Genomic DNA, 11,025 nt, shown 5'->3' on the forward strand with positions numbered 1-11,025 from the left:
AAGGACTGTCAGGAAGCCTGGGGAAGGAGGGCGACTCCTCTGGGCTGCACAGGTGTTTAGTGGTGTGGATATTGATGTGTGGAACCATTGTTAGGCCTAGACGGGTCATGTGTCAGTGAATTGAGGTCCCAAGGTGGTCCTGATGCTTTGCCAAACCCACACACTGCCAGCCCCTCCACGCTCCACCTCATTCACACCCCTCAAACCTCCCAACCTCTTTGCAATTCAGAATATTTGGGGCACCTGGTCCCTGGGCACACAGGGTCCCATGGTGTGAGCATGGTGTCTGGCTGGTCTGTCCCCTTCCCGAGTGCCATGTCCACATACACTGTGAGCCACACTGAGGAGGGATTGCTTCTCCTTAGTGGGTTAAGAGTGGGAAGATACCAATTCATGGTCCCCAGAGACAGAAAGGAACTTGGTCTCCTCCTCGTAATTTCAAAGAGCCTGAGGGTTTATGCTTCCTTCAGAGAAGGCAGAATAATGTAGCCCAGATCGTCCATCCGCCCTATTCTGTGTACTGAGGCCCAGAGCTCTGCACATGCGCTGTCAAGGCTGGAAAAGATGCCCCTTTCCTGCTGGCCTCTTCCCGACGCACCCCTGAGATCTTGGGCTACACACACCCACCTGTTCACACTGGCAGAACAAGGCCTTGAACCCACGCAGGTGCGCCCATCCCATCTTCTGAAAAAATGCCAAACTGAGGTGTTTTTTCTTTTTAGAAATCCATCAGTATAGTAGCAGAAACAACTGCATTTAACTAACGCTGGAAGGTTTTGTTGACTGTGGTCAATCTAATTGAACTGGGTGCGACTGAGCGATTTATCAGCTCAGGTAAGCCACCCTCGCTTGCTTGCTTTGCTCTCCAAGAGGAAACTAAGATAAGACACATTTTGGGATAGGTTATGTGTACTCGGCTATTTTGCTCAGTTCATCCCAAGAGAATTTTATTAGGGGATGAGGAGAAAGAGAAGGGAGGTGATTGGAGGTGAGAAGCTGAGAAGCGGGGGTGGAAGACAGCTGTGTCCAGTGTCTGGTGTCCGTCCGCTCCCTGACCTTCCCCAGTGAGCACAGCTGACCACACTGGTTCAGCTTTGTGAAGTCGCTGCTCTGTGTGAGTTGGCCCGACCTCCGCTGCCACGTGTACACGATGCTGTTTCCATTCCTACCCATTGTTTATCCATCTCTCTGCCATCCCCAAGCTTCCCGGCTGTAAAACACCAAGTCCCCACTGACGCTGTCTCGCGTGGTCCCCCTTCATGCCTTCATGGGCTCCACAGCCATCACAGAGGCCTACAGGGCCCGGCCAAGTGTGTCCTGGCCCGGCTGAGCCCGAGACCCACCCCCCGTAGCAAGACCAAGTGCTATTACATAATCGACAGTTTATACTTTTATTTTTTATGATTATTTGTTTCTATATTGCTGTTAGAAAAAAGTGAAATAAAAAATACTTCGAAAGACGATATCCATGCAAACGAGAGAAATTTATTTCCCTTTGTCTTGTCTTTGTTGTAGCACACACAGGGCCAAGCGCTTCATTGGCAGAAAGGATGGTGGATGGGTGGATGGAGAGAGGGACAGATGGACGGATGGATGGATGGATAATTTTTGAAACCAGATAGAGACATGGGCGGAAGGAACAGAGTCACCAAAATCACTCTTCCTCCTTTCTCGTGCCTTCCCCTGGGAAAGGCTGCTGGGTGGTTGTCAGCACCAGGAGCCCCACGGCATGGGCTAGGGGAGCTCAAAATGCAGAGTTAACGGGAGCCCTTGCCCTTGAACGTGACTGACACTGAAATAAACCTCTGTCCTTCAGCAAGTAGCCTTTTCTGAAGGTGATAATGTTGTCATGCTCTGGGGAGAACTGTGTGCCATGGAATTTTCCAACCACTTAAGGTGCTTCTTAAAGCTTGGAGTGGGGCACGCATGAGGACCAGCTGTGTCAGGGAGGCACTCTCCTGGGACAAGTACCAGGTCCCAGCCCCAGGTGGGGCCTGGAAATCTGTTCTTAACGCCCCAGGGGACAGATGTGGGTAGTCCAGAGATACTTTGGGGGAACCTTTGAAAGACAAAGCCAGCTAGGGAAGATGTTCTTTCAAATCCTCAGTGCTGTCTCTGTGCTCCCAGAAAAGGGTGTCAGAGGGTCCAGGCAGGTGCTACTGAGCTGTTCTGTAGAAAGGGCAACCTCACAACAATGGCAGCTCTCCAGCCGGCCCTTGAGATTACATCCCCTTCCCACACTGTGAGGAGCCGACCTAGATCTCTTCCCACAGTGCAAACTGGCTGCATGGAGTGTGGGTATGAGGGGAGGGGCAGGACGAGTGCTCAGAAACCCACCGTCCCTCTGGCCGTGTGGCTCAGAGGACACATCCCTGCCCTTGCAGACTGGACCACACATACATTCTTTCAGCCTGGAGGGAAACTCACGTGACCTCCACACAATTCCACCAATCCTAAGTGCAAGGCTGCTGAGAACACAGTGTAGTGCTGGGAGGGGGCTTTTCTTGCCAGGCAGCCGAGGCTTCCCCAGAAGGTGCTATTGCAGCTGTAGCCACTCAAAGGTGAGAAAAAGTATTCAAGATGGGAAAAAAAGGAGCACCCAGACACAGGTCGGCAGGGGAAGGCCAGTGAGGCTGATAGAGACAGCCAGGCCAGCTCTCGTCACTGTAGGGGTCACAGGAAGGAGGTGGGGCTTTAGGGGGGTTCCACAGGAAGTTTTCTGAGAGTTGCGAATGATTCATGATCTGATTTAAATTTCAGCAAGATCCGTGACACTCTGGGAGGTGGAGGTAGATGGATCACCTGAGCTCAGAAGCTCGAGACCAGACTGAGCAAAGCGAGACCCATCTCTACCAAAAAAAAAAAAAAAAAAAAAAATAGAAGGACCAGCTGGACATTGTGGTGGGCACCTGCAGTCCCAGTTACTCTGGCTGAGGCAGGAAGGTCACTTGAGCCCGGAAGTTTGAGGTTGCTGTAAGCAATGATGCCACAGCACTCTGTCTTGAAAAAAAGAAAGTGGGGGATGGCACCTGTGGCTCAAAGGAATAGGGCGCCAGTCCCATATGCCAGAGGTGGCGGGTTTAAACCCAGCCCCAGCCAAAAAAAACTGCAAAAAAAAAAAAAAAAACTGAGAGCTGGAAAGCAATTGAGGGGAGCTGACAGTGAGTCTGAGTGAGCCCGCTGGACCTGCCACCCTGGGTGAGGACTCATCTGATGGGTGGCTTGCCGGGGAATGCACTGGCAGAGACGTGTGGGCAGAGCTTTGGACTTGACCTGTGAAGGAAGTACAGGGACTGAGGATCTGGCCAGCAGCAGGATTAAGAGGCCGTGTCCTTTTCCAGGAACGGGTGGGTGTGGCGGGTGGCGACAGTGGGTCTGATTCATGTTATAATCAAATGTCAATTTAACCCAAGTGGGGAACCAGCAGGACTCAGGGCCTGGAGTGCAGAGAAAAGGTCATAGTGGAGGTGTGAATTTGGGAGTGTGGACTTGTATATTTGGATAATATTAAAAGCACTGAAGCTGGATAAACTCATCTAGGAAGGACGCATGGATACAGGAGAGAAGAGGGTGGAATGCAGCATCCTTGGGACTCCATCATCCAGTTATTCATTTATTTACCTTTATGGATATTGACAAATTATAATTATGCGTGCTCATGGGGCACACAGCCATGCTGTGATACATGTAGGCAAAGCAGAGTGACTGCATCAAACTAATTAACAGCCCCCACTGCGAACACTCATTTATTCCTCCCCGTTCCCCCCATTCCAGCCTCAGATTCCCCCCATTCCAGCCCTCTGCTTCTATGTGCTGGACTGTGTAGATTCCACAAGGAAGGAGAAACATGCCATCTGGATACTCCAATATTGAAAGATCCCACAGAAGGCTGAGCACGGTGGCGTCCCACCTGTGATCCCAGTGCTTTGGGAAGCTGAGGCGGGAGGATCCCTTGAGACCAGGAGTTCAATACCAGCCTGCACAACGTAGGGAGAGCTTGTCTCTACAAAAAGATTTAAAAAATTAATTTAAAACAATAATAAAGCTCTCCCAGAGAAAGAGATGCAGTCAGAGGATACTTAGAAGGGGCAGCTAGTGGCGAGAGGAAACCCAGGTGGATGGGGCATCTGTGAGCCCTCAGAAAGAAAGCATTTCAAGGATACAGTCATCTACGGCAACTAGAAGGGGACAGAGCTGTTCCTTGGCTTTAGCAAGATGGAGCCCTCAGGAGATGGTGGTGACGGCCACCCTAGCACAGTGGTAAGGACAGGGTTGAGGAGGAGATGGGTGTGAGAAGTGGGGGGCAGAAATAGGGGGCAGTAGATCCCCCATGGGGATCATTTGCATAAGGGAACAGAGCAATGGGAGCTGGACCAGTGTCACCACCCAGCGGAAGGAAGGAGAAATAACCTGAGTGGAAACGGTGGGAAATGAAGAAGAGGGACGAAAAGGACACAAAACACACCCGAGAACAAAACCCGCGTGAGACGACAGATGGGGTGAGGTCGGGAGGTCCGTCTGCAGCCAGCTAGCCGGCCGGCACCAAACTGGGGAGGCAGCTTTATTTATAAAGTATCTTTAACCCAGTAAATCATAACACCTGGGGTGAGGATTAACGTAGGGGGAAAAGCTGTGTGTTTGCCAATACTAAGGAAAGTTTTAGGGGCTGCAGGACTTCTGGCAGGTGGAAAGAATGTTTTAAAGGAGAAGTGGTTGGGGGTCGCTCCCTGAGCGTTTCCTAGGCTGTGGGGGACCTGCCACCTCACAGCCCATTCACCACAGATGAGGACAATAACTTCAAGGGAATGATTTGAGGTGTTCTTGTGACAATGTAGGAAGAAGCTGTTGACATCTGAGATGTTCCTGCGGACTGGGAGGCACTGGTGGTCGCGGATAGGAGAGCAGAGCTGTGGCCGTGCAGTGGGGGAAGCCTGAGCAGAAGTGGGCAAGGATTTGCCAGCAGACGAGGAGGGACAGGCACAGTGAAGCGAAGGGTCTGTCCAGGGGTAGGGTCGGGCTAGGGACTCCAAGCTGAGTCAGGAGGAAAGAGGGACAAGAGGTGTGTGGGGGGAGGAGGGGTGACAGAACTGGAGGAGGTTAGGGGCCAGAGGTCCATGCAATCTGGGAGAGTCCTGGAGAAATCGAGACTGGGCAGGTAGTGACAGAGCAGGGGAGAGTGGGCATGGCATTTCCGATGCAGTACAGTTTCTTTGCTTGGAGATCCAGCCAGTGGCGCAGTAGCTCCCAGGTGCCCTGGCTGAGTGCGTGCCTGGCAGGCTAGTGACACAGTCAAAACTGGTTTCCTCGGCCTCCTGAAGACCTCCTCTGTCTTCTGCTGGAAACGGGGTTTTGCCCCCTCTGTGCACACCCCCTCTGGCTTCTCTGCAATAGCAGGGCACCCCCCACTGGCTCCTTCTCCACACGAAAGCCCCAAGTCTATGGCCCAAAGAGCCTGGGACATGGAGGAGGAAAGTGAGACTGACCAGAGCCCGCTGCACCAACAGGGCTGGGGTGGTAATGAGGCCACGTCTGGTGGGAGGACTGGGCAGACGGAGGTTCCAGGTGGGCTATTTTAACATACTCCATTCAAAGGCTCAAAGCAGACAGCCATGCAGACAGTTAGGCAGTCTCCAAAGGAAATGGACTCAGGAAGAGAAACCTCAAAAGCGTTTGAACATTTCTTTTTGCAGATAAACGCTGGAGGTGGTGGATAGCTAATCGCCCTGATTTGATTGTTATACACTGAATGTATCACGACATTACTGTGTACCCGTCAATGTGTGCAGTTATGATGTGTCAGATTAAAAACGAAGAAGAAAGGAGCACGGACGTGTTTAGGGGCTCTGGAAAGTGCTCACCCACCCTCAGAGCGAGGAGGTGGTTGGTGTGAACATTGCCACCTGCACTTGTTCAGCAGGGAGCCCCCTCTCCACTTCTCACTGAAGCACTAAGGAAGGGGTGTTTCCCAGAGAACAGCCAGGGGCCCATGGGAAATCTGAGGTAGAAATGACAAGCCGGACTCTTGGTCCCCTCCAGGAGACTCACCTGCCCAGGTGTGCCCAGCCCAGGCCCTCAAGGAAGGAGCTCAGGCCCCTCACCTCTGTGCTGGGCTCAGGGCCTCACCACTCAGGGAGGTGCATGGGGCTGGGTGGGGACAATGCCACGCCACACTGTCCTGTCTGCACCAGCTGGGAAAATAGAGCCATCTCAATCTTCCAGGAAGGGAAGGACCTGACTCAGGGACCCAGGGGCTTTAAGACCACTGGGAAGGCGGGGGCGAGGAGCATCAGGGAAGTGGCCCCTGGAAAAGGTTATTCCCAGAGCTCACCCTGCCCCGGCCCAGGGAGGCAGCAAGCTCAGTGGCAGCCTTTTCAGGATCCCGTGATACCCAAGCGAATGATTCTCAGGAGGTCCTCTGTCCCCACCTCTGCCTGCTGCTGCCATCACTGGGGAAATGGCTTCACTTCCTCGTAGGGGATGATTTTTCTCCCCCCTGCCCTGTTCATACGCTGAAACCCTCACCCCCAGTATCTCAGAATGGGACTGTATTTGGAGATGGAACCTTTAAAGAGATAATTCAGAAAAAATGAACTCATACGGGTGGGCCCTAATCTAATCTGATGGGCGTCCTCATCGGAGATGAGATTAGGACTCAGACACAGCGTGGACGACCACGTGAGGACACAGAGAGAAGACGGTGTCTACACGCCAAGGACAGAGGCCTCGGGAGCAGCCCACCCTGCACCACCTTGGCTGGGCTTCTATAACTGAGAGGAACACGTGTTTATTGCTTAAGCCACACAGCCTGTGGCATCTTGTCAGAGCAGCCAGGGCACGTGCGTGCACCTCGTTCCCTCTGCCCTCTCTTCCTCCCCTTCCCACCCCACCCCCATCCTTTAAAGCCCCCGTGTGGAAGTGACTCATGTCACTCTGCTCACATTTCCTTGGCCAGAACCAGTCACATGGCCAAACCTGACCCCTGGGGATGGGGAAACACAAGCTCACCGTTTGTCCACAAGCAGAGCAGGTGGAACACCCAAGGTGAGATCTCAGTGGCTGTTCATCCTCATTCCAGAGCAGAGCAGAGGCCCCCCAGGCCAGCAGACTCGGACGTGGGGTATAGACACCTGGTGGTGTCAGAAGCTGACCACGCCTGTCACTACTTTAACCTCTCTTCTTCAGGTTTAATGTGCTTTGAACGTGCACACTGTACTGGTGCATGGTGGGTAAATTTGGGGGTGTACAGACCATTTTACAGATGGAGGAAAATCGAACAAGGATAAAGCCAGCTTTTGTCTACAGGGATTTCGCTCTGCTGCCCAGCAAGGGAAGACCAGAGTCAGAGCGTTTTTTCTCCTGAGAGATGGTACCTGCTGCCCCGTGTGGCCACAGAGGGAGGCTGCCGTCCCCTGGCCTTGGTAGAAGGCGCAGTGTTCCTGCCCAGCCAGCCCGGCTCTGCCGCCCTGCACAGGCCCACAAAGAAGCATCCGGAGTGGGGAAAAGAAGGTGTGGGGAGGAAGAGAGGGTCAGGAGTTCAAGGAGAAAAGGCATGAGAAAAAGAAAAAAGAGGATCTTATTTAAATGAGGGAGTCTGCACCAAATCTGAGGCCTCAACATAGCTTCCCTGCCTACTCTGCGCCCTCTTTTTAGAACGTTCTGGTCACTTCTAGGGTCCAGAAATCTCAGCTTCTGAGTTTGAGGCTAGGGAACAGGAACAGATCTAAGACCCAGCAGTCTAGCAGGAGACCCCCAAGCCAGCCAGGTCAACCGGCCATCCCAGACGGACCCTGTGAGCCCACACCCTGCTTGAGCAAAGCGGTAGCTTCAGGCCCCTTCGTCCCTTCTGCCCAGCCTTTCCCTGGTCAGCCTGAGTACACTGCCCACTTCTGTAGTAGACAAAGGGACAGCAGGGCCACTCCCTGGCCTCCATCTACCCCCTCTTCCCTCTCAGGAAAGACAATGAACTGTCAGGAACATGGTGCAGGGCACCCTGGGAGGCAGGACTTGATTTCTTTCAAGCAAGTGAAGTTTCTGCCTAAAAGACTCCAGCTGTGGCTCTTTCTAGCAGAAGAGACAGCTGGTCTCCCTGACACACTGCTAAGTGAAGCTCTTCAGTGAACTAAAAGAAAGGCAAGTAAGGACTGTTCTGGGGGCTGCAGAGCCAGGCCTGCTGGCCAAGACGGCCACATGCTGGGGCCAGCTTGCACTGGGGCCAAGAAGCCTTCTGGAAGACAGAGTGCTCCATCCGTCCCAGAGTCAAAGCCTCAGAAGCATCTCCAAGGCACGTCTAGCCACCAGGACGCCTCCTCATGCAGGGGGATGGAGCACATGACCCCAAACTGCAGAACTTGGAGCCGTCACAGGGGTTGTGACACTCGGTGGATAAGGGAGCAAAGAACGACAGGGTTGCCGCGACGTTCCAGGGCTCAGAATTACATCTGATGAAATATATTTTTTCTCTTCATTCATACTGGTCACATAAAATATTAAGAGACTGACCCGTCACCCCCGAGCCGGTAAGGCGGATACATCGCTTGCGACGATACCCGCTGCAGGGCCGCAGGGCTTTAGCAGCCAGGGGTCTGCTCTGTTGCAGAGAAGCGGGTTCTGGCGCTGGTGTGACGGGCTAAAGTCACCAGCTGGTGAGGGCAGAGCTGGGACTGGTCTGTGGTCTCCTGACTCTCATCGTTCGGCTCTTCCTGCAGCACTTGTGTCCGGGTGATTTCCATGTCAGAACCCCAGCAGAGGTCTGAAAAAAAAAAAAAGAAAGAAAAGAAAAGAGAAATCGGCGCTCCATCTTCCTGCAGCACGAACGAAGGGCTTTTTCAGACCTTCAGCATCTTTCAGCCCCGCGGAGCCAAGGAAAGCCTGCAGCGCCCCCTGCTGGACATGTAGGAATCTCCTGTGTGCTTTTGGTCCAACCCCTTGGCAAGGTCACTTGTTTTCTCGGCATTTTTCACGGCTATCACTTGCCATGTTGGCGGGAACATTCAAAACTCAGATGCTGTTTGCCACCGCCTGCTGAAATATCTAGCTGTAGTGCTCTGTAAAAAGTACAAATGCTTTTTAATATCTAGTTTCTGCTGAGCATCGTGCCAACTCATGAAGCGAGACGACCAGAAACTGAATGGATATGGATCACTTTGGTGTCCTGCATGACACCTAGACTGCACCTCACATCTCATCTCTGCTCGGACACCCAATATTTCTCAAAGAAAATAAAATGGCCATTATTAGCTGGGAAATAGTGCAATCGTTTTATTTTCTTTATGTTAGAGACAGGGTCTTACTCTGTCACCCAGGCTGGAGTGCGGTGGCAAAATCAAAGCTCACTGCAGCCGCCAACTCCTTCCAGGCTCAGGTGATCCTCAGCCTCTCTCCTGAGTAGCTGAGACTGCAGGGTCATGGCCCCACGCCTGGCTAAATGTTTTAATCTATTGCTTATTGGGGTGTTTTCTTTCTAGTTTTGAAAATAGTCCCTAATTAATGTAAGCACTTTCCCAATGTCAGCTGAAAAGCAGGAACCCCTCCTAGCCTTCTGTCACTGGTTGCCACATGTCAAACCCCCCAGACTTGTTTGGACATCCCCCTATTGGCTTCACTCACTTTCAGAGCTCTGGTTTTGGTTTTTATCAGCCTGAAGCTAAAAGCCTGGCTTTTTCTTTAAGACAGACAACTGTCTCACTGTTACCCAAATGTTTCAATTTGCCTCTTAGTCCTCCTGCTACCTGCCTCAATGCTGCCTTTATTGCCATGAAGAAATAAAAAGATTACAATCAGAAAAGGTGTCTGTTCATTATCATATGCATTCCCTTATGACAAATTTCCCCCATTGGATGTGTCTCCGTTCATCTTGTTTTTATGGTCTTGCTTCCTTGTTAGAAGACATCTCTCTGATTTTCTCCCCATCTCCAAATAGTTGCCTTCTTTACAAACAACCAGTATTTCTACACATTAATTATTCCTGGCAACATAGCCAAATATACATTCTTCCAGCAAGCAAGTCTGGGTGATAGATTCCTTTCAGCATCCGTATCCCTTTGACATAAAATACTTTTTAAAAAATTTCTAAGCTGGACACAACGACTCTCGCTTGTAATCCTAGTACTTTGGGAGACGAGGCAGGAAGATCACTTGAGGCCAGCAAGTTCAAGACCAGCCTAAGCAAGAGTGAGACCCCCCCATCTCTATAAAACCCAGAAAAATTCGTAGATGTGCTGGTGGGCGTCTGTAGTCTCAGCCTCTTAGGAGGCTGAGGCAAGAGAATCACTTGAGTCCAGAAGTTTGAGGTTGCAGTGGGCTATGATGATGCCAATGCACTCTAGTCCCAGCAATAGAGCACGGCCCTGTCTCAAAAAATAAAAAACGAAAGGAAAAGAGAAGAAAGGGAAAAGAAAATGTGTTTTTTAAGCTTAATATTAACTCAGATTCAAGACATAATGCAACTTACATGAGTAACTTTGCAAAACCTGAATAAAGGATTGAAACAAAATAATAGACAATCAAAATCGTGGGGAATGGGCTGTGAGGTGGCAGGGTCCCCACAGCCTGGGAGACACTCAGGGAACGACCCCCAACCACTTCTCCTCCTTGAAACAACATTCTTTTCACCTGCCAGAAGTCACATAGCCCACGCAGACTTTTCCTATTATCGGCAAGCACACAGTTTTTCACCTTTAAGGTTGATCTTTACCCCATGTGCTAAGATTTACATCATTTATCAACCCTTTTTTTTTTGCAATTTTGGCTGGGGCTGGATTTGAACCCACCACCTCCAGCATATGGGGCTGGCGCCCTACTCCTTGAGCCACAGGTGCCACCCATTTATCAACCTTGTTAAGATACTATCTAAATAGAGCTGTTTCCATGGTTCAGTGCTGGCCACAGCCATTAGCTCATCTTCCCTTCCCTTCCCTTCCCTTCCCTTCCCTTCCCATCCCTTCCCTTCCCTTCCCATCCTATCCCATCCCTTCCCTTCCCATCCCTTCCCTTCCTATCCCATCCCTTCCCTTCCCTTCCCTTCCC

Source organism: Otolemur garnettii, unplaced genomic scaffold (genome assembly GCF_000181295.1).
Source record: "Otolemur garnettii isolate 467f Iridium unplaced genomic scaffold, OtoGar3 scaffold00074, whole genome shotgun sequence".
NCBI classification, from domain to species: Eukaryota; Metazoa; Chordata; class Mammalia; order Primates; family Galagidae; genus Otolemur; species Otolemur garnettii.